The following is a 23771-nucleotide window of genomic DNA, read 5'->3' as shown; positions in this document are numbered from 1 at the left end:
AGGAGGAGAGGCCTGCCCAAGGGTGCAGAGGAGGTGAGGCCTGTCCAGGGGTGCAGAGCAGGAGAGGCCTGTCCAGGGATGCAGAGGAGGTGAGGCCTGTCCAGGGGTGCAGAGGAGGAGAGGCCTGTCCAGGGGGGCAGAGGAGGAGAGGCCTGTCCAGGGGTGCAGAGGAGGAGAGGCCTGCCCAGGGGTGCAGAGGAGGTGAGGCCTGTCCAGAGGAGCAGAGGAGGTGAGGCCTGTCCAGGGGGGTAGAGGAGGAGAGGCCTGTCCAGGGGTGCAGAGGATGAAAGGCCTGTCCAGGGGTACAGAGGAGGAGAGGCCTGTCCAGGGGGGCAGAGGAGGTGAGACTTGTCCAGGGGTGCAGAGGAGGTGAGGCCTGTCCAGGGGTGCAGAGGAGGAGAGGCCTGTCCAGGGGGGCAGAGGAGGTGAGGACTGTCCAGGGGTGCAGGAGGTGAGGCCTGTCCAGGGGTGCAGAGGAGGAGAGGCCTGTCCAGGGGTGCAGAGGAGGTGAGGCCTGTCCAGGGGTGCAGATGTGTAGGGACCTGTCCAGGGGTGCAGAGGAGGAGAGGCCTGTCCAGAGGTGCAGAGGAGGAGAGGCCTGTCCAGGGGTGCAGAGGTGGAGAGGCCTGTCCAGGGGTGCAGAGGAGGAGAGGCCTGTCCAGGGGTGCAGAGGAGGTGAGGCCTGTCCAGGGGTGCAGAGGAGGAGAGGCCTGTCCAGGGGTGCAGAGGAGGAGAGGCCAGTCCAGGGGTGCAGAGGAGGAGAGGTCTGTCCGGGGTGCAGAGGAGGTGAGGCCTGTCCAGGGGTGCAGAGGAGGAGAGGCCTGTCCAGGGGTGCAGAGGAGGTGAGGCCTGTCCAGGGGTGCAGAGGAGGTGAGGCCTGTCCAGGGGTGCAGAGGAGGAGAGGCCTGTCCAGGGGTGCAGAGGAGGTGAGGCCTGTCCAGGGGTATAGAGAGATGAGGCCTGTCCAGGGGTATAGAGAGGTGAGGCCTGTCCAGAGGGGTGCAGAGGAGGTGAGGCCTGTCCAGGTGTGCAGAGGAGGTGAGGCCTGTCCAGGGGTGCAGAGGAGGTGAGGCCTGTCCAGGGGTGCAGAGGAGGAGAGGCCTGTCCAGGGGTGCAGAGGAGGAGAGGCCTGTCCAGGGGTCAGAGGAGGAGAGGCCTGTCCTGGTGTGCAGAGGAGGTGAGGCCTGTCCAGGGGTGCAGAGGAGGAGAGTCCTGTCTAGGGGACAGAGGAGGAGAGGCCTGTCCTGGGGTGCAGAGGAGGTGAGGCCTGTCCAGGGTGCAGAGGAGGCAAGGCCTGTCCAGGGGTGCAGAGGAGATGAGGCCTGTCCATGGGGTGCAGAGGAGGAGAGGCCTGTCCAGGGGTGCAGAGGAGGTGATGCCTGTCCGGGGGTCAGAGGATGAGAGGCCTGTCCAGGGGAGCGGAGGAGGAGAGGCCTGTCCAGGGGTGCAGATGAGGAGAGGCCTGTCCAGGGGGCAGAGGAGATGAGGCCTGTCCAGGGATGCAGAGGAGGAGAGGCCTGTCCAGGGGTGCAGAAGAGGTGAGGCCTCTCCAGGGGTGCAGAGGTGAGGCCTGTCCAGGGGGCAGAGAAGGTGAGGCCTGTCCAGGGATGCAGAGGAGGAGAGGCCTGTCCAGGGGTGCAGAAGAGGTGAGGCCTCTCCAGGGGTGCAGAGGAGAGGCCTGTCCAGGGGTGCAGAGGAGGAGAAGCCTGTCCAGGGGTGCAGGGGAGGAGAGGCCTGTCCAGGGATGCAGAGGAGAGGCCTGTCCAGGGGTGCAGAGGAGGAGAAGCCTGTCCAGGGGTGCAGGGGAGGAGAGGCCTGTCCAGGGGTGCAGAGGAGGTGAGGCCTGTCCAGGGGTGCAGGGGAGGAGAGGCCTGTCCAGGGGTGCAGAGGAGGAGAGGCCTGTCCAGGGGTGCAGAGGAGGTGAGGCCTGTCCAGGGGTGCAGAGGAGGAGAGGTCTAACCAGGGGAGGGGCAGAGGAGATGAGGCCTGTCCAGGGGTGCAGAGGAGGAGAGGCCTGTCCAGGGATGCAGAGGAGAGGCCTGTCCAGGGTGCAGAGGAGGAAAGGCTTGTCCAGGGGTGCAGAGGAGGAGAGGCCTGTCCAGGGGTACAGAGGAGGTGAGCCCTGTCCAGGGGAGCAGAGGAGGTGAGCCCTGTCCAGGGTAGCAGTGTCTCTCTTCGGGGCCTGTGCATAGCGCCCCGAGGCTCAGGGCGGAGTCAGAGGCGCTGTATGGGGTGGAATGAACTCTGAGCTCCTCTGTCCTTAATGAGAATCCTTCACCGAGAGGCCTGTCCAGGGGTGCAGAAGAGGATAGGCCTGTCCAGGGGTACAGAGGAGGTGAGGCCTGTCCAGGGGGTGCAGAGGAGGAGAGGCCTGTCTAGGGGTGCAGAGGAGGTGAGGCCTGTCCAGGGGGTGCAGAGGAGGTGAGACCTGTCCAGGGGTGTGCAGTGGAGGGGAGGCCTGTCCAGAGGAGGGACAGAGGAGGAGAGGCCTGTCCAAGGGGTGCAGAGGAGGAGAGGCCTGTCCATAGGAGGGGCAGAGGAGGTGAGGCCTGTCCAGTGGTGCAGAGGAGGAGAGGCCTGTCCAGGGGTGCAGAGGAGATGAGGCCTGTCCAGGGGTGCAGAGGAGGTGAGGCCTGTCCAGGGGTGCAGAGAAGGAGAGGCCTGTCCAGGGGTGCAGAGGAGGTGAGGCCTGTCTAGGGGTCAGAGGAGGAGAGGTCTGTCCAGGGGTGCAGAGGAGGCGAGGCCTGTCCAGGGGGTGCAGAGGAGGAGAGGCCTGTCCAGTGGTGCAGAGGAGGTGAGGACTGTCCAGGGGCAGAGGAGGAGAGGCCTGTCCAGTGGTGCAGAGGAGGAGAGGCCTGTCCATGGGGTGCAGAGGAGGAGAGGCCTGTCCATGGGTGCAGAGGAGGTGACACCTGTCCAGTGGTGCAGAGGAGGGGAGGTCCGTCCAGGGGTGCAGAGGAGGAGAGGCCTGTCCAGGGGTGCAGAGGAGGAGAGGCCTGTCCAGGGGTGCAGAGGAGATGAGGCCTGTCCGTGGAAGCAGTGTCTCTCTTCAGGGCCTGTGCATAGCGCCCCGAGGATCAGTGCGGTGTCAGAGGCGCTGTATGGGGTGGAATGAACTCTGGGCTCCTCTGTCCTTAATGAGAATCCTTCACCGAGAGGCCTGTCCAGGGGGCAGAGGAGGCGAGGCCTGTCCAGTGGTGCAGAGGAGGTGAGGCCTATCCAGGGGAGCTGTGTCTCTCTTCAGGGGACTGTGCGTAGCGCCGCGAGGCTCAGGGCGGAGTGAGAGGCGCTGTATTGGGTTGAATGAAGTCTGAGCTCCTCTGTCCTTAATGAGAATCCTTCTCCAAGAGCTCCTGGGAAGAGCACCGAGAGGCCTGTCCAGGGGTGCAGAGGCGGTGAGGCCTGTCCAGGGGTGCAGAGGAGGAGAGGCCTGTCCAGGGGTGCAGAGGAGGAGAGGCCTGTCCAGGGGTCAGAGGAGGAGAGGCCTGTCCTGGTGTGCAGAGGAGGTGAGGCCTGTCCAGGGGTGCAGAGGAGGAGAGTCCTGTCTAGGGGACAGAGGAGGAGAGGCCTGTCCTGGGGTGCAGAGGAGGTGAGGCCTGTCCAGGGTGCAGAGGAGGCAAGGCCTGTCCAGGGGTGCAGAGGAGATGAGGCCTGTCCATGGGGTGCAGAGGAGGAGAGGCCTGTCCAGGGGTGCAGAGGAGGTGATGCCTGTCCGGGGGTCAGAGGATGAGAGGCCTGTCCAGGGGAGCGGAGGAGGAGAGGCCTGTCCAGGGGTGCAGATGAGGAGAGGCCTGTCCAGGGGGCAGAGGAGATGAGGCCTGTCCAGGGATGCAGAGGAGGAGAGGCCTGTCCAGGGGTGCAGAAGAGGTGAGGCCTCTCCAGGGGTGCAGAGGTGAGGCCTGTCCAGGGGGCAGAGAAGGTGAGGCCTGTCCAGGGATGCAGAGGAGGAGAGGCCTGTCCAGGGGTGCAGAAGAGGTGAGGCCTCTCCAGGGGTGCAGAGGAGAGGCCTGTCCAGGGGTGCAGAGGAGGAGAAGCCTGTCCAGGGGTGCAGGGGAGGAGAGGCCTGTCCAGGGATGCAGAGGAGAGGCCTGTCCAGGGGTGCAGAGGAGGAGAAGCCTGTCCAGGGGTGCAGGGGAGGAGAGGCCTGTCCAGGGGTGCAGAGGAGGTGAGGCCTGTCCAGGGGTGCAGGGGAGGAGAGGCCTGTCCAGGGGTGCAGAGGAGGAGAGGCCTGTCCAGGGGTGCAGAGGAGGTGAGGCCTGTCCAGGGGTGCAGAGGAGGAGAGGCCTGTCCAGGGGTGCAGAGGAGATGAGGCCTGTCCAGGGGTGCAGAGGAGGAGAGGCCTGTCCAGGGATGCAGAGGAGAGGCCTGTCCAGGGTGCAGAGGAGGAAAGGCTTGTCCAGGGGTGCAGAGGAGGAGAGGCCTGTCCAGGGGAGCAGAGGAGGTGAGCCCTGTCCAGGGTAGCAGTGTCTCTCTTCGGGGCCTGTGCATAGCGCCCCGAGGCTCAGGGCGGAGTCAGAGGCGCTGTATGGGGTGGAATGAACTCTGAGCTCCTCTGTCCTTAATGAGAATCCTTCACCGAGAGGCCTGTCCAGGGGTGCAGAAGAGGATAGGCCTGTCCAGGGGTACAGAGGAGGTGAGGCCTGTCCAGGGGGTGCAGAGGAGGAGAGGCCTGTCTAGGGGTGCAGAGGAGGTGAGGCCTGTCCAGGGGGTGCAGAGGAGGTGAGACCTGTCCAGGGGTGTGCAGTGGAGGGGAGGCCTGTCCAGAGGAGGGACAGAGGAGGAGAGGCCTGTCCAAGGGGTGCAGAGGAGGAGAGGCCTGTCCATAGGAGGGGCAGAGGAGGTGAGGCCTGTCCAGTGGTGCAGAGGAGGAGAGGCCTGTCCAGGGGTGCAGAGGAGATGAGGCCTGTCCAGGGGTGCAGAGGAGGTGAGGCCTGTCCAGGGGTGCAGAGAAGGAGAGGCCTGTCCAGGGGTGCAGAGGAGGTGAGGCCTGTCTAGGGGTCAGAGGAGGAGAGGTCTGTCCAGGGGTGCAGAGGAGGCGAGGCCTGTCCAGGGGGTGCAGAGGAGGAGAGGCCTGTCCAGTGGTGCAGAGGAGGTGAGGACTGTCCAGGGGCAGAGGAGGAGAGGCCTGTCCAGTGGTGCAGAGGAGGAGAGGCCTGTCCATGGGGTGCAGAGGAGGAGAGGCCTGTCCATGGGTGCAGAGGAGGTGACACCTGTCCAGTGGTGCAGAGGAGGGGAGGTCCGTCCAGGGGTGCAGAGGAGGAGAGGCCTGTCCAGGGGTGCAGAGGAGGAGAGGCCTGTCCAGGGGTGCAGAGGAGATGAGGCCTGTCCGTGGAAGCAGTGTCTCTCTTCAGGGCCTGTGCATAGCGCCCCGAGGATCAGTGCGGTGTCAGAGGCGCTGTATGGGGTGGAATGAACTCTGGGCTCCTCTGTCCTTAATGAGAATCCTTCACCGAGAGGCCTGTCCAGGGGGCAGAGGAGGCGAGGCCTGTCCAGTGGTGCAGAGGAGGTGAGGCCTATCCAGGGGAGCAGTGTCTCTCTTCAGGGGACTGTGCGTAGCGCCGCGAGGCTCAGGGCGGAGTGAGAGGCGCTGTATTGGGTTGAATGAAGTCTGAGCTCCTCTGTCCTTAATGAGAATCGTTCTCCAAGAGCTCCTGGGAAGAGCACCGAGAGGCCTGTCCAGGGGTGCAGAGGCGGTGAGGCCTGTCCTGGGGTACAGAGGAGGTGAGGCCTGTTCAGGGGTGCAGAAGAGGTGAGACCTGTCCAGGGGTGCAGAGGAGGAGAGGCCTGTCTAGAGGAGCGCAGAGGAGGCGAGGCCAGTCCAGGGATGCAGAGGATGTGAGGCCTGTCCGGGGTGCAGAGGAGGTGAGGCCTGTCCAGGGTGGTACAGAGGAGGTGAGGCTTGTCCAAAGGGTGCAAAGGAGGTGAAGCCTGTCCAAGAGGTGCAGAGGAGGTGAAGCCTCCCCAGGGGGAGGAGAGGAGGTGGCCTGTCCAGGGGGAGTAGAGGAGGTGAGGCCTGTCCAGGGGTGCTGTGGAAAAGTAAATTTTGCCATGTTGTATGTGCCTACGTGTTCCCCATGTTATGTCATATGTGCATTGTGGTTCTGAAAAATATGGATCCGTAATAGTACCGGACTCGAGAATAAAAACTTCGTCGAAATAGGACGAATTTGGTATCAAAAGACCGGAAATGACGAGTACATCAAGGACATGTATTTTCAGTATATTCGAGTGACAATTGCACCTCGAAATCGTCATTTACCTTCTGAACCCTTAGTTGCATGTTGCCCTCTACATAGGCCTTAATCCAGTCGAATTTGATTCCACAAGGACACGTACTCCTTAATCGACTTCTTCCTGACCCCAGTACAAGTTAGAACCATTGCCCTAGGCCGAGCTCGTTAGGTCAGTTCCCTCCCAGTGGCCAAGCAAGATAGTATCTAGGCCCAACCGGCCATAAAACCATTTCAGCACGCACACCTGCCATATCTCGCTCACATCTTTTTTCACTTCTTTCCCTCACTTATTTTATGGTGGGGAGGTGACCATTTTTTATTAGGGGTCCAGCGATATCTGATGAAATGTTGGGCCTTGCCGGATGATTTGTTATGGGCAGCACGACGTGAAATATGTACATGTCATCATGACTCTGCTTTCTTTTGTAATCAGTAACCATAAATGAAATACCGCGCACCCAAGGAATGTTTCGCCAAAGGGCAAATGTTGTGTATAAGAAGAGAAGCCTAACTTTGTGAAGGTGTGCAGTCTCCTGAATATACTTGTATCGTACTTCTAGGACCCTGTCACCTTGGTTGCAGCCAATAAACTAATCTTTGACTTCACCTAGAAGACTCTGAAGTTTCTGTGGGTCTGACTCAGGAGAACCCGAGGTCTTTGGTGTGTTGATCCCCTGGCACCGCTGGGTTACCGGTTCGGCACCGGTTCCTAAAAACCCAGTACCTCATTTGGCGCCCAGCGTTGGAGCGATTCCAGTGGTACCAATCAGCCTGAAGATCGTGAGGAGCTTCGTGTGAAAATTCCGGAGGAGGGCCCACCACCTCATCGACCCCTGCATGTCGACGTGGTCCGAAGGTCTTTACTACGAGGTTCCCCGCTTCCCGACGGCTACAAGGACTGCTGCCCTGGCTATCGCCCTGATGTTGGACCCTTGACATTTTCGGTAGAGCGAAACGCTGAGACGAGTCTTCTGGTGAAGCCATCGATAATTTTCAGTTAAGTATAAGTGGAGCGTCTCCTAGTCCTTAGTTGGACTTACTTTTGTGATATCTTAGAGATACATAAAGGTTTTTATTGGTTCTTGCAAGTACCATAACCGAAGGACTCGTGTTTTCACGAGCAATATCGTAATCGATAACTCCTTTGAAGTTTTGGAACTAGACTAGAGAGAAAGGATGCCTAGTCTTAGACTCGGGAATTTGTTTTGTCTTGGTAATAATAATAGGGACTCCCGATTGGAGGACTCATGTCCGGTTCCTCCAGTTGGAACTCCGACTTACGAGCTATACGTTAAACATGGGGTAGGCCCCATCGTTTACAACGAGGTATGGATTAAATACACTAGGAAAGACGGTGTTTTAAAATGGCCCCAATATGGTAGCTTTGATTCTGAAATCTTAGACAACCTTGAAGTTAAACTCTTCAAAAAGAAAGCCCGGCCGGCGATGTTTGACTCTTTCCGCATATGGCGCAAAGAAGCCAAGCAAAAAGAAATTAAATTAGCTAAGAAAAATAAGAGAGAAGAAGGACTTTCAGTAATGCAAGCTGCCGTGCAGTTTAAAGATAATGAGGAAGAGCAGATAAATGAACAATTGCACAGGCAACGTAAAATGGCAATAGATAAGTGCTATCCAGTTTTGCCGTCTCTTCAGCAAGGGACAGCAAAAGAGCGTGAAAAAGACCAATTAATGTCGCAATTGTTAACTTCGCCACCGCCCTATGCGCAGAATGCTACAGCACCCCCGCAACCTTTAGTTGCACAATCTGCGCCTCTGGCTTTTCCACAGCACCCACCAGCTGTTCTTCAGCTGGCTCCTACTTCTTCGGTGCAGCCTCCTCCAGGCCCACCGACCACTTCTGTTGCTCCTGTGTTTTCTACGATCTTGCCTACTGTACTTTCTACAAATGCCCCTTCTATGATTTTGCCTAGTACCACATCTATTATTCCTCATACCTCTTCTGCCATCTCTGCATCCGCTTTACCTCACCCCGTTCTTTCATCTGTTTGTTCTTCCGTTTCACCTTCCCTTCGGCAGAAAATGGCCAGTACTGTTACTAATCTTCTTTTACCACTTTTCGGGTCGCCTGCTACGACCCCTAACATAGGAAGAAGACAGTTGCGAAGTCAACTGCCCGATTATCAAGAGAGAGATTCCCTGAATAATTTAGCTCGGAAATGGGTCATGGACACTGCAAAATATGATTTACAGTCTGTCATGGAAGTTTTCCATCAATGGGAAACAGCGACACAGAGATATGTGTTCGAACAGATGTGTGTTTTTCTTTGCGAAGATTTAGAAGACAATGATCAGGATTGCCTCCCACAAGAGATGTGTCGTATAAGGTTTAAGTTTAGTCTGGGTATGATTGTAGGTCCCGATGTGGAAGAAGCAGTTGAAATGCTGTTATCATATCGAAGTAAGGGAAGCAGTTCTGGGTCACCATCAGAATCCAGTGCATCTAGTAGGAAAAAGGCACGACAATACCCTATGAGAGAAGTTCCCCCACAGTGGAGAGAGGGTGACGCGACAGCTGTCCCACCTGTCCTGCCCCACTTTCACCGAGTATGGGTACATGTTCCATGGAAACGAGCTGAAGTTTTAGCACTCAAACAAACACTACCAGATCCGCGTAAAAATCCTGCAGGGTACTATAAAGAATTATCGCAAACTGCTGGGTCATGTATTATGAATTTAGCCGATATCGATATGTTATTCGGGAACGTTGTTCCACAGCCTTTATGGGGAAAAATTAGTCATGAAGATCATGACCAGGAATTAGGTGACACGTGGGCTAATATTACTGTTGCAGATGCACGACAAGTTGGTGGTGCAAAGCCTGAGCCCTTGATAGCGGAACTACCTGGTAGGATAGTAGATTACATGAAGACAATAATGCCTGCGATACGTGTAAATTGGGATAAGTTATCTGCATGCAAGCAAAAGAAAGAAGAAACTGTGTCAGATTTCTTCACCAGATTTGAAGAAACATTCATTGACCACAGCGGTCAAGATATGACCACAGAAGGTGGTCAGAGATTGTTCGTCGATAAATTTGTGCACAATCTGCTTCCAGACTTGTGTAGAAAATTGAAAGATTCAGAAAGCTCTTGGGCAGTCTCATCTTCAGCCCAGATATTAGCTACCGCACAGTACTACGAGAATAGAGACAAGGATGAGAAAGATAAAGTAGAAAAGAAAACTAGAGAACTCAAAACGAAGGTTTTGCTACAGCAAGCTTATCCTCCACGTGGTGGTGGTAATAGAAATAATAATGGTCCGAATCACTACCGGAACACTTTTCAGCAGCCGCAGAGAAACTTGCAGAGATTCGATTACAATCAAAACCGCATAGGTCCCAATCAGTGTTTATACTGCAAACAAGAAGGTCATTACAAATATGACTGTCCTGCCCTGCCGCAACGTACAAATGAGTTTTCTGGTGTACGAGGTCGTGGTAGTCAGCAAGCGCCCAGAGGTAGAGGGCGTGGAAACACCCCTCAGGACGCACGTCCCCTTCCACCACAAAACTCTATGAACAGGTTTGACCAGCAAAATAACGTATCTGACAGGACAGCGCAATACTACGTCGATGAGTATTACCCAGAAAATGAGCAGTGGGAGAATAACGATTGCTAGGACAGCCGTAGACGAAGAGAGGGAGTTGTTTCAGTTCCAGTAGATCAGAGTGGACCTTACGTTGAGGTGATTACATCGGGTGTGTCAGAACCTTTTCTGTTGGATACTGGTGCTACAAAGAGTTCTATTATGCACTCCAAACTCCCTGGCGCACCTTTGTCTGGCGAAATGAACGTTTCCGTAGGTTTTTCTGGCGCCCCGGTTAGAAATCCGATTTCTGACCCTTTATCTCTTTCTGTTGGTCCTTGTGAATTCGAAGCACCCCTTATTTTGACAACAGGTTGTGGTGAAAATTTGCTAGGATTAGATTTGCTAAAAAGATTGTATGCGACTTTGTACTGTTCTCCCTCAGGAGTACAACTGACTTTAGGTAAGAAAGTGGTTTCTCCCATGTATTTGTCGAGAAATACGCTTCCAACAGAATTGACACTTCTTCCGGATATTCTTTGGGCTACTGGTCCGAATGATGTAGGTCTTTTAGAAATTCCACCGTATGTTGTAACATTGAAGTCGAATGTCAAAATGCCACGAATTCCCCAATACAGGATATCCAATGAGGGCGAAAAAGCTTTGCTAGCGATTGTTTACGAGTTGATTGAGAAAGACGTAATTGAGGAAACACGAGGAAATGTTTGCAATAGTCCTGTTCTGCCTGTTTTAAAACGAACTGACCCTTCTCAGCCACCTGTGTATAGATTTGTGATTGATCTTAGGGAAGTAAATAAGATAGTGGTGCCACAATTCCCAGTTGTCCCCGACATTACAACATTATTGACTATGATTCCAGCATCCGCATCCTGGTTTTCGGTGATTGACCTGAAGAATGCTTTCTTCAGTATCCCGATTGCTGAGGAAAGCAGGGATATTTTTTCCTTTAGTTTAGGTGGTCGCAGTTTCCGCTTTAAACGCGCTCCTCAAGGCTACTGTGAAAGCCCCTCAATATACAGTCAAGCTCTGAAAAGTCAGCTTGACGCAATGGTTTTGCCCAAAGGTTCCACTCTTGTACAGTACGTGGACGATTTGCTCATAGCCGCGGATACTGAGAAAATATGTAAAATGGCCACATTGGCAATACTGCGTCATCTATGTGATCTACATCACAAGGTGTCACTTTCCAAGCTCCAATATTGCCGACAAGAAGTGACCTACTTAGGTCATCTCTTATCGAAGGAGGGAAGGAAACTGACCCCAGAAAGAATTCAGGCAATAGCAAAATTAAATGTGCCAAGAACGCAGAGAGAAGTACGCGCTATCTTGGGCATTACATCGTACTGCAGACAGTGGATCCCAAATTTTTCGTTATTAGCCAAACCCTTATTGGCACTAACGTGTACAAATACACCCAATCCCATTCCTTGGTCCGATGAGTGTCAGAAAAGCTTTCTCGAATTACGCACAGCATTATGTTCGGCCCCTGTGTTAGGTAACCCCAACTACAGTAAACCTTTCACATTATATGTCCACGAGAAGGAGGGTTGTGCATTGTCTGTGCTGACTCAGTTATACGGAGATAGACAACGGCCATGCGCCTATTTTTCGTCAACTTTGGATCCGGTAGCACGAGCATTGCCAAGTTGTCTAAGGGCCACAGCAGCAGCAGCTGTTTCTATTCGACAGTCTGCAGGCCTAGTAATGAATAATACACTAATTGTGATGGTCCCGCATGCAGTAGATACATTGTTAAATAGGACCAAGACACAGCACTTAACTAGTGCTCGACTGTCCAGTTATGAATTGACGCTACTAGCGAGCCATGTGCACATCAAAAGATGCAGTACCCTGAACATAGCCACATTGTTACCAATTGCTGAGGAATCGGATGCTTCAGAACAGCACGATTGTTTCCTCAGAACGGAGGAGGAGACCAAAGGGAGAGTTGATCTATCCGATACTCCTCTCGCCGAATGTGATGGTACATTATGGGTGGATGGTTCATGCTTTAAACTCCCAAATGGTAACGTGACTACAGCATATGCTGTCACAACTCTGCACACAATCGTTGAAACTGCGCGAATACCACATGGTTCGGCTCAAGCCGCCGATCTCGTGGCGTTAACGAGAGCATGTGTGTTATCAAAAGGAATGAAAGTGACTGTCTATACCGACAGTCAGTATGCTTTTGGAGTGGCTCACAGTTTTGGACGACTGTGGAGAGAACGTGGGTTCCTGACTTCGCATGGAGCTAAGATTCAGCATGGTCAGTTGGTGAATGAGCTTCTTGAATCACTGACGTTGCCCCTGAAAGTAGCAGTTGTAAAATGTAGTGCACACAAGAAAGTGATCGATGATGTTGGTCGTGGAAATGCATTTGCTGATGAAACTGCTAAAGAAACGGCAAAGAATGTGATGAGCCGAATGTATGTTGCGAGCCCAGAAAGATGGACTGGTGATATTGGAATATGTGAAAACACAATAGAAAGTGTGAAGTCCATCCAAGCTGAGGCCACGGAGAAAGAGTTAAGCATGTGGAAAGAAAGTACAGGGAGAATGGATGTAAATGGTTGTTGGATTGAATCGACAGAGCAACAAAGATGGATGTTACCCGATGCATATGTGCCTGCAGTGGTTACAATGGCTCATGGGATGGCCCATATCAGCGCGAAAGGGATTTGCGAGTCGTTGGCCCCAGTGTGGAAGAATTCAGGGATTCCCAAGTGTGCAGAGAATGTTGTCAAGAATTGCATGGTATGTCTGAAGCACAATCCTGGTAGGGGAACCCCAACTCCAGCTGGTCATTTTGCACCTCCTACGTATCCGTTCGAGGTTTTGCAGCTACATTTCATACACATGGAGAGGTGCAACAACTTAAAATATGTGCTCGTGGTTGTTTGCGCCTTCTCAAGGTGGGTAGAAGCCTATCCCCTAAGGGACAATACTGCCTTGTCCACAGCGAAAGCCCTTGTGAAAGAGTTCTTCCCCAGGTTCGGAATGCCTAGAATGGTCTGGTCGGACAACGGAAGTGAATTTGTGGGTTGTGTGATGAAACGAGTGTGTGAAGGGCTAGGCATTAGTCAGAAGTTCCACGCTGCAAATCACCCCCAATCAGCTGGATTAGTGGAATGTTACAATGGCACGCTTAAACTTAAATTGGCCAAAATCCAAGCGAGCACGGGTCTTAAATGGCCCGACGCTCTACCCTTAGCACTCCTGTCCACCAGAATGACTGTGCATTCGCGAATGAAACTCAGCCCCTATGAAATAGTCTTTGGTCGGCCAGCCAACATATGGGGAGTGCCTAGGCCCACGAAGTTTAGCGAGCTGCAACACCCCATTTTGCTCGACTATCTGTATGAATTGACGGCTAAATTGCGTGTTTTATATCAACAGGTCCACAACACCTTGCCTCCGGTTTCCGAGACACCGGGTCACTCCATTGACCCTGGCTCCTGGGTTCTGGTCAAGAATTTCCAGAGGACAAGAAACGACCAGCCCAGATGGACCGGACCTCACCTCGTCCTCCTGTCTACAAGGTCGACTGTTAAAGTGGAGGGGAAGGCCAATTGGGTCCACGGGATCCACTGTAAGAGAATACCTTTCCCTCTGCCACATGACCAATGGGTCCGGACAGGAGGCACTGACTCAAAGCGCACAACTGATGAACGCGTAAAAGAAGCTAAACGCGATTGTGACAGTAAGGACATTTTTCAAGAAACTACGCCGCCATCAGAACAATTGAACTCTGTGGAACCTGAGCTACTATTTCCGGACCAGACAGCACCCGGGAAAAGACGCTATAATTTACGACCGAGAAAAACAGACTAAAGTAAAAGTGATTTATTTTTTGATCCGAGAGAAAAACCTGTGGACTAATAAAATAATACGTTTTTTCCTTCCAAAATGCTATTTTGAAAATGCAGATTCTCCCATCTAGGTAACTTGCTTATTTTTGTTTTTTTCGAACCGCCATCCGGGTTCCGCTGCTAGGGTCGCGGTTGATTAAAGACTTTTGGGTGCAGCTGACAACAATAGGTTGCTGGTTCCAGTTGGTCGAAGGGAGCCACCCTAGACTGACGGAAGCATCCTTTAGCAGAAACAACCTACCGCCGCGGGCAGCACCTTAGAGAGGATGGAGTTTCCTGATGTGGAGAGAACTGCCAGACAAATGAACTTTAAGCAGAGGCTTTTGAAAACAATGAGAAAGAAAATTTTTATAATGATGTGTATTTTTATGATATTTAGCGTAATGGTGTTTTTGATAAGCTATGTTTTATTCTCTTCTCATATGACATTCACGCCTACTACATCGCCCATACCTCCCCCTACTGTTTCCTCTCATTCTTTCCACTCTCTGCCTGACCACGAATCAAATAGGAGATTAGAGTTCATTAATAACTCCTTCGTTCAGCTATTACACCAACACCAACTTGTAATGAACACAACCAACTGTTGGGTGTGTGGTCTCATGCCCCACACCACGGATAGAGGTATCCCCTATTTGGTCCTGCCATTTAGTCACAATGGGTCAGTATGGGCATATAGGACAATGTTCATATATGCACGAGAAATCCAACCCCTACGTTCTGTAAAAGACAACCTCAAGACTAGCGCCCTAGTGACGGGTATAGTTGACATGATCAAGGAAGTGACTTCTTACGAAGATACCCCAGACGATGAGATACTTGCATATGTAGGTTGGAATGTGACCGGATATGGCACTACACTAAGTGAGAAACAGCAAGCCAAGAGATCGTCCCCTATCTGGATCGTACCCCATCAAGGTCACCTGTGTCTGCAAGGTATTGGTAGGAATCCCAGAGCTCAGCTAGGGAAGAGTGTCTGCGCAGAAACGTATGTTTTTGGATCTCAGACTTCCCCTGCCTTTTTAGCCGCAAAAGGTACTTATTTCATCTGCCACGATAGAGCCTATACATGGTTGCCCCCTGACTTCTCGGGCTCATGTTTTGTTTCATTCCTGTTACCTCCCACCTACACAGCAGCGGCGGATTACCATCGGACAAGGATAGTCCGAGGTGTTTTGAGTAAAGAAGACACTGCGGGTCAAGAATTCGGTGACTTTGCAATGGGTATTCTGCCGTTCTGGGGAGCCATGGTTAACAGCAGAAACATAAGGCAATTAACAAGGGTAGTTGAATCCACCGTGATTGAGACTGCTGGTGCCCTTAGTAACCTGACTGCTGAGCTCCAGTCGAATCGACTGATGACCCTTCAGAACCGGGTCGCTTTGGATGTAATACTTGCGGACCGGGGTGGGGTATGCAAATTGATCCAGTCCAGTTGTTGCATTTTTATTCCAGATAATGCTCCAACAGTGTACAGGGCCATCTCCAAACTACATAAGATTTCCGAATCTATCCATGTGGACAAAGGAGATTGGTCATTAATGGGATGGTTCTGGGGGCTGATATCTGCCTGGGGATGGAAAATTCTGATGGTCATTGGGATGGTCTTAGCCATTCTTTTCCTGTTCTGTCTATGCATACAGTGTGCTCCTGCAATATGTGGCCTCTGTGCTACATCATGTGTAAGGAAGCCTGTGTCAAGACACGAACTCAGCACTAGAATGATGTTGCAGCAACACCTCAATGACTTTAGGAATATAGATCTGGACTCAGATTAACATGAGGATAGATTAATTGCCTATGTAAGGGCAAAAGGAGGGTCTGTGGTTCTGAAAAATATGGATCCGTAATAGTACCGGACTCGAGAATAAAAACTTCGTCGAAATAGGACGAATTTGGTATCAAAAGACCGGAAATGACGAGTACATCAAGGACATGTATTTTCAGTATATTCGAGTGACAATTGCACCTCGAAATCGTCATTTACCTTCTGAACCCTTAGTTGCATGTTGCCCTCTACATAGGCCTTAATCCAGTCGAATTTGATTCCACAAGGACACGTACTCCTTAATCGACTTCTTCCTGACCCCAGTACAAGTTAGAACCATTGCCCCAGGCCGAGCTTGTTAGGTCAGTTCCCTCCCAGTGGCCAAGCAAGATAGTATCTAGGCCCAACCGGCCATAAAACCATTTCAGCACGCACACCTGCCATATCTCGCTCACATCTTTTTTCACTTCTTTCCCTCACTTATTTTATGGTGGGGAGGTGACCATTTTTTATTAGGGGTCCAGCGATATCTGATGAAATGTTGGGCCTTGCCGGATGATTTGTTATGGGCAGCACGACGTGAAATATGTACATGTCATCATGACTCTGCTTTCTTTTGTAATCAGTAACCATAAATGAAATACCGCGCACCCAAGGAATGTTTCGCCAAAGGGCAAATGTTGTGTATAAGAAGAGAAGCCTAACTTTGTGAAGGTGTGCAGTCTCCTGAATATACTTGTATCGTACTTCTAGGACCCTGTCACCTTGGTTGCAGCCAATAAACTAATCTTTGACTTCACCTAGAAGACTCTGAAGTTTCTGTGGGTCTGACTCAGGAGAACCCGAGGTCTTTGGTGTGTTGATCCCCTGGCACCGCTGGGTTACCGGTTCGGCACCGGTTCCTAAAAACCCAGTACCTGAGCATGATCGATATGCATGTATTCCCTTCTGATCGATTAAAGACGCAATTACAGTTGTGTCCATCTCTAGTATGCCAGTTTCCAGTTCTCGTGAAAACAACGAATATTAGGCCTATGTAAAGCTACGTTGCCACGTTTTACAGTGTGCACGTTAATTCATTGAATTGTCCCCGTTTCTAGGCCTCAAAAAGGGCCCAGACTCAGATTCAGCTCCTGTCTCCTGAACCCTCTCCGAGGAGCGATACAGCCCCCACCTGTATCCCTGACCCTTCACTTACTTCATGCCACGCAGTGCCCGGCTCGGCCTGGCTCTGCCTCCCAGTCTGCCAAGAGTATGTTATGATTCTAGTTATCAGTCCAGCCCTCCTTCTCTGCATTCCTAAGCTACTGAATCGCATCAATAGTTTCCGTCATGGTCTAGCCTTTATGTCTCCATGTAAGAGAAATACTGTATTAATATTCATAGAATATTCCTCGCACACACACTACATGTAGAATTATGCATGCACCAGTCTTAGTGTCTGTTAGCCTTTGCCCTGATAACTTTTGGATTCTATCAACATGTTCTCTAAACACCAGATACCAGATAGGCTTTAGGTACATGTCGCTCTGACACTCCAGACCTTTCGTCTCCTCTTCTAGCGCAGAAGTCATAGCCCCCCAGTTCTCCTAGTAACACGTCATTGTCAGTTTGCGCGCACCACTAGGTTAGAGGTCCCAGCTGCTCAGGTAGCCCCCTCCATGTTTCCGCCCCGTTTATGACATATTCTGTTACGTTTGTATCACATGTCTATGTATACGCCCTGTACACGCCTTCTTGTTACTTCATTTTGCCCTTATCTTTCGCGACTGTTACAAACTCCGCCTACTGCTACGCCTACTGTATTGACTGTAATGTATTTGTTTAACTATAAATATTGTGCACTGTTATTAAAAGTTGCCCATTTGCCTATTCCTGCCCCCGGCAGCTGCCATCCCATTCCCATGCAGGCTGTCCTGTTCCAGTCCTTTTATGCCTGATTAAAGCCTGTCAACTCCAGCTACCTCGTATCTTGACTCTTATTTATTGAGCTACCCGTTTATTGATTATAGTCAAAAATAGAACCGGTAATTAATTATTTATTTACCACATAATGGCGCCCGAACAGGGACTTGCCCTTTCCCCACGCGCCGGAGAAGCCACGCAGGCCCCCTGATCCTCTGCAGCCGTGACGGAACCATACCGTGCACGTGCAGATATTTCTGCTTCAAGTATCCCTCAGGCCCACGGAGGAGACGGAGGTTGCGGTCCAGCATCCAGACGAGGCGGTGGAGGAACGCGGCGAGTCCCGACCAGAGCCCAAGCCGAGAGTCCAAGGTCCGAGGTATCCGGAGGCCCACCTGTAACTGAAGTCCGAAGTTCGTCCGTCCGTCGTCGTAGCAGTCCAGTCCAGTCCGAGGCCTTCCGTTCTTGCTGCCCGGTGAGTACCGTTGCTGGGGTAGTATCTAGACAGGGTCAATTAATTTGTCTCTGGTCCGTGGGTTTGGGTACACAGATCCAACACGAAGTGTCCACCTAGGTGGATGCGGGTCCTGACGTGTCTCTTTATGAGACCGGTAAGTTTCGTACTGTTTTAGCAGTGCATCTAGTCTGTTCTAGTAAGTTCTGTTCTCGAGAAATTCATGTGTTCTGTTTTCAGTATTCCAGGTAATATTCTGTCCGAACTGTTAATTTAAATGTTATTTCATGTGTTTTCAATGTCGTTGTATGAGTGATTTGTTTTCTTAGTTATTATTGTGTTTATCGTGTATTGTATTGTGTCTAGACTCCAGTCTAAGTTATGCCTCTGTTCACGAAGTTACGTCAGTTAAGAACTAGAAAAGGTCTGCTCGAGGAAGCAGTTCCTGTCCCGCCTAGGGACAGTCCAGGTCATTTTATGTATCATAAACATGGCATAAGTGCCATATTATATCTAGACTTATGGGTCGAGTATACTAAAGATCTAGAAGAGAAATATAGATGGCCTGTATCAGGTACGTGGGATGCCGAGTGCATCATGCGAGTAGAAGAAGCATTATGGAAAAAGAAATCCAGACAGTCCCAGAAAGATGCCATCGAGTTATGGCGCAAAGAATCTCATAAAAGAACAGAGAAAGAAATCAGAAAGCCAGAATTAAGTAGAGAATCCTCAGAAAGAGCCCAAGAAAGGGAATTGATCGAAGTAGGTGAACGAGTTAAAGCCGAACAGTCAGACAGACAGAGAAATGCCCTTATTAAGGGTATGTATCCTCTTCTTGCTGAGGGCTTGCCGAAAGCAACCCCGGAAGCACCATGTAATTTTCCGCCGCCATTAGTTCCGATTAAGCTACGTCACAAACCGACCGCAGCTGATATTTTTCTCTCGTCCTATTTGGACGACACAGTCCCAGAATATGCGAATCCTGCTCCGCCAGATCCAGTAAATAATGTAATTCCTGTTCTTCCAGCCACCGGGGCACCTGTTACAGCACCTGTTACGGTACCCCCGGTCCAGCCCATAGTACAAGTTCCCGCTACCTCGGTCACTCTGCCAGCACGAAGAGTATCAGTCGACGATTCCAGTTTAGGGGCCGCGAGAGGAGGTCCTCCTGGTACCCCGCCGCCACACAAACGTGTAACATTAGTCGAGTTACATGAACGTGCGTTACAGCGTACGCCCAAATATCAGTCCGTTGCAGATATCAGACGAGCTCTTACCGAATGCCGTTATGATCCAGTCCCAGGCGATGATAATATGGTTATATATTCATTGCGTGTAAGACGGGTGACCGAGTATTTGGACACCCTACCGAATATGAAAGAAGATCTAGACAGAATATATAGTTTCATCCGTACAGGAGACGATCCAGAAAGTATTGGCGAAATCATGTCTCTAAGGAAAGCTGAGACTCAGCTCATGCTATTAAAGTTTTTAATCAATTTTTAGTAAGGGAACAAGATTGTCCGACTAAAGATCCGACCGAAATGAAAGTCCTGACAAGGTGGAGTGATAATATAGCCGAGGGTAGACACAAGACACTCAGTAGTATAGAGAATATGTACAAGAAAATTCGTAAGGAAATAATAAGGTTACACGAAAATCGTAAAGCAGCACAAGTAAGCGAGAAAGAAAACGACTCTTCTACTGAAGAGGTAGACGACGAGAATCCCACCAGAATAGCGTATGTAGGTAGATCTAGACTTCCAGACCGACATTCACGCCTAGAACACAAGAAAGTTTTTCACCTTCCAGCACCAGAACAAGGTTCTCTGGAACAAGTATTTCAAGCTACCGATCACATTCTGAGATCACGAATCGGTTATAGTGAACTTAGCACCATGCATGAACAAGAACTAGCCCGATCAGCAGTCCGATGGGCTACTGATTCTACCACTTTTCCAGATGAAATAGTGGCACAAATGTTTCTGAAACTGCCCCCAGCCGAGCAGCGACTGGTGGGTATGTATATGATCCAGCACCTCATTACATTATATGAGGGTCAGCATTCTGATCCAGGTCCGTTACATGATGTCCTGAACGAGTTACTCCAGTATAAATGGAAAGGTTTAGGTACCGATTTAATTAGTGTTATTCTAGAACAGCGCCACAAATATAGAACGTTCCTGAATCCGCATTTTGTTCACGTCTCACCTCCAGAAAGTAAACCATTTTACATAGATAGACAGCATCCGTTACGAGAAGTACATCCAGTTAGGACACCGGATGGTGAAATGCAACGAGTATTTGTTTACACCCCTATTACAAAGATGGAACTCTTAGAGATGAAAAAATTAATTCCCTGTCACGACAAAGATCCAGCAGGGTTCCATCGAGAATTAAAAGACATGCTCCGTATGGGAGAATACACATATCCAGATATTATTAAAATGTTAAAGGTCCTGTTGCCCGCAGGGGTATATGAAAAACTCAAGGAAAAAGAATGGGAGGTGGGAGAGAAAAAGATTGATTGGACAGCTCTAGAAGCTGAAGATAAAATACGAGTACCAGGTACCGGTCTTGGGGACAAATGTAAAGAATTGCCAGAGTTATTGATTCAGGTTTTGCCAAGATTATTAGCCACGAAAAAGGAAGATTGGGATGCAATCTCAGCATGTAAACAGAAACAGGATGAAGATACTAGTGATTTTTATTCTAGATTCGAAAAATGTTTCATTATCAACAGTGGTTTGAAGACAGGTAGCGAGTCATACCCTCATCTTTTTGTTACTAAACTAGTCGAGAATTCCAGCCCACAAGGTAAAAATCGAGTTTTGAAAGTCGAAAGTACTTGGCAAGCTAGTACCCCGTCACAGATGTTACAGATGCTCCAGTATCACCAGAAAAGAATCAGGGAAGAGCAAGAACACGAAAGGAGACGTATGAAAGACACGAAAATGAAAGTACTAGTTGCACAATCTGTTCCACAAGACAGTCAGAAGAGGGGTCCGAATCAAGCCAGTCATCCTGCAGCTCCCGTTAAAGGGACATGCAATTATTGTAAACAGCCAGGTCATTTTATAAACGAGTGTGCAGTTCTGAAACACAACATAGCAACTGGTAAGACTAAAGAAAGACCACGTCCGCCTAGACAAGAACAAGTTTCACAGACTTCTCAGTCACCACAGAATGCACAACAGACAGTTCCAGCACCGCAGCCTATTGTTGCAACACAGCATGTTACACAACAGATGTACCAGTATGCCCAGACAGAGTATCCAGAGTATCAACCGTATTCATGAAACAGCCTAGAGAGGGAGGTAGGCTTGCCTCTCATCGAGATACCTGTAGATCAAGAGGGTCCCTATGTACACAGTCAAGTATTAGGTAAAGACAGAAAGTTTTTGATTGATACAGGGGCAAGTAGGACTACTATCAGTCATGACGAGGTTCCAGGGGCTCCGCTCTCAGGCTCTAGAAATGTTTCCCTTGGATTTTCAGGAAAGCCTATTGTAAACGAGATATCAAAGCCAGTTTCTCTAGAAGTAGGTCCATTGTCCCGAACTACTGATTTGTTACTTACGAAGTCATGTCCAGAAAATTTGTTAGGTATTAAAACATTGAAAGAATTAGGTGCAGTTATTTGCTGTTCCCCAGAAGGAATACGTTTGTTTTTAAGAGACTTTAAAGGTCACTATGTATTACGTGATTTTGATCCAAGATTATCCAATGTACCGCAGCATTTATGGGCGCAAGGTCCAACTGATGTAGGTTTTATGCAAATTACACCCCATCGTGTGACTCTCAAGCAAGGCATAGTCTTGCCACGAATCAGACAGTACAGATTGCCACCTGAGGCTGTAGCAGCCTTATCCAAAATTATTGATGAGCTTATTGCTCAAGGAGTGGTTGTAGAAACTGACTCCAATATATGTAATTCTCCTATCATTCCAGTCATGAAACGTACTGATCCAAATGCACCTCCAGTATATCGATTAGTGATTGACCTTCGAGAACTTAATAAATGTATCATACCCCAGTATCCAGTAGTCCCAGATATTTCTTCCTTATTGACAGCTATTGATTCTGAAGCTACATTTTTTACTGTAATAGACCTCAAGAATGCATTTTTCAGTGTTCCGATTCATCCAGACAGCCAGTACCTTTTCGGATTTTGTCTAAATGGAAGGAGCTATAAATTCACACGAGCTCCTCAAGGTTTCACAGAAAGTCCTAGTATTTACAGTCAAGCACTTAAAAGACAACTAGACAATATTCACATCCCAACAGACACTGCCCTGCTCCAGTATGTCGATGATCTACTGATCACAGCCCGTTCTGAACGTGACTGCGAGCGAGCGTCACTTACAGTCCTGTATTTTCTCGCTGAGCAGGGGCACAAGGTGTCCCCTTCGAAGCTTCAGTTCTGTGTCCAGCAAGTGATCTACTTAGGCCACTTACTGTCCAAGTGGGGTAGGCAGTTGACACCAGACCGTATCCAGTTAATAGCGAGTCTTCCACAGCCCAAGACACAGAAGGAGGTACGTGCTTTTATCGGCCTCACTTCTTATTGCAGACAATGGATTCCTCAGTATGCATTTCTAGCCAAGCCACTGATACAGTTAACGACACAGGAGGCAGCCGTATCGACTGTCCTCCCTTGGACATCTGAACATACACTTAGTTTTAATGAATTAAAGAAAGCTTTATGCCAAGCACCTGTTCTAGCTACACCGAACTACAGTAAGCCTTTTACACTTTTTGTCACAGAACGTAATGGTACTGCATTATCTGTTCTCACACAAGATCAAGCAGGACAGTACAAGCCTTGTGCTTATTTTTCGAGCACATTAGATCCTGTAGCCCAGGCGTTGCCTGCGTGCCTCAAGTCAGTTGCAGCCACAGCTCTAGCAATCAGACAAAGTGATTCCATAGTATTAGGACACTCCCTGACAGTACAAGTTCCACACTCCGTGGAAGTTCTTTTAAACCGAACACAGACTCAGCACTTGACCATTGCACGTTTAACAGGTTATGAACTGACACTGTTCCAGCCACACATAGAAATCAGACGCTGCAACGTTCTGAATCCTGCTACACTGTTACCGTCAGTTACTTCAAATCCCGCCACACATGATTGTGTGGAAGTCATTAACACTATGCCTAAGCCAAGACAAGACCTGACAGACATTGCCTTACCTGATCCCGACCTGACGCTTTATGTGGATGGTTCATGTATGAGAACCAGTACAGGAGAACTAGTAGCCGCGTATGCAGTGACTACTGACACAGAAGTTATTGAGACACACCGTATTGACACCCTGTCTGCTCAAGCAGCAGAGCTAGTTGCTCTGACCCAAGCCTGCATACGTGCCAAGAACCTGAAAGTAAACATATATACAGATTCACGTTATGCATTCGGAGTTGTACACGACTTCGGAGTGCTCTGGCAGGAGAGAGGTTTCATGACTTCTCATGGAACCAAGATTCAGCATGGTCTCCTCATTCAAGCTCTGTTAGATGCAATACATTTACTGACAGCTGTCGCTATCATGAAGTGCAAAGCACATACGAAAGTTACTGACATCATTTCCCAAGGTAACGATCTAGCAGATCGAACAGCCAAGCTTACAGCTCAGACTCCCGACATTCCAGTTAACAAGACACAGACATGCATTCCAGAACAGACTACTTGTATGACAGTTAAGGACCCTACACAAGATGTCATAGACATACAGTTACATGCTACTCCTGAAGAAATCAAGAAATGGTCCGAACAAGGAGGGGTCCAGACAGATCAGGGATGGGTGACGAAGGGAAAAGCCACATGGTTTCTCCCCGACTCTATGGTTCAAGTCATTATTAATACCGCACATAGTCCAGCACATCTAGGAGAAAAAGCCATGTTAGACAGTATGCAGAACCTTTGGTTCAACAAACACTTACGAGCTGCAGCCAAGCAGAAAGTCCGTACC

This window comes from Lissotriton helveticus, chromosome 1_2 (assembly GCF_964261635.1).
Source record: "Lissotriton helveticus chromosome 1_2, aLisHel1.1, whole genome shotgun sequence".
Classification (NCBI taxonomy): Eukaryota; Metazoa; Chordata; class Amphibia; order Caudata; family Salamandridae; genus Lissotriton; species Lissotriton helveticus.
This window is presented reverse-complemented; position numbering follows the sequence as displayed.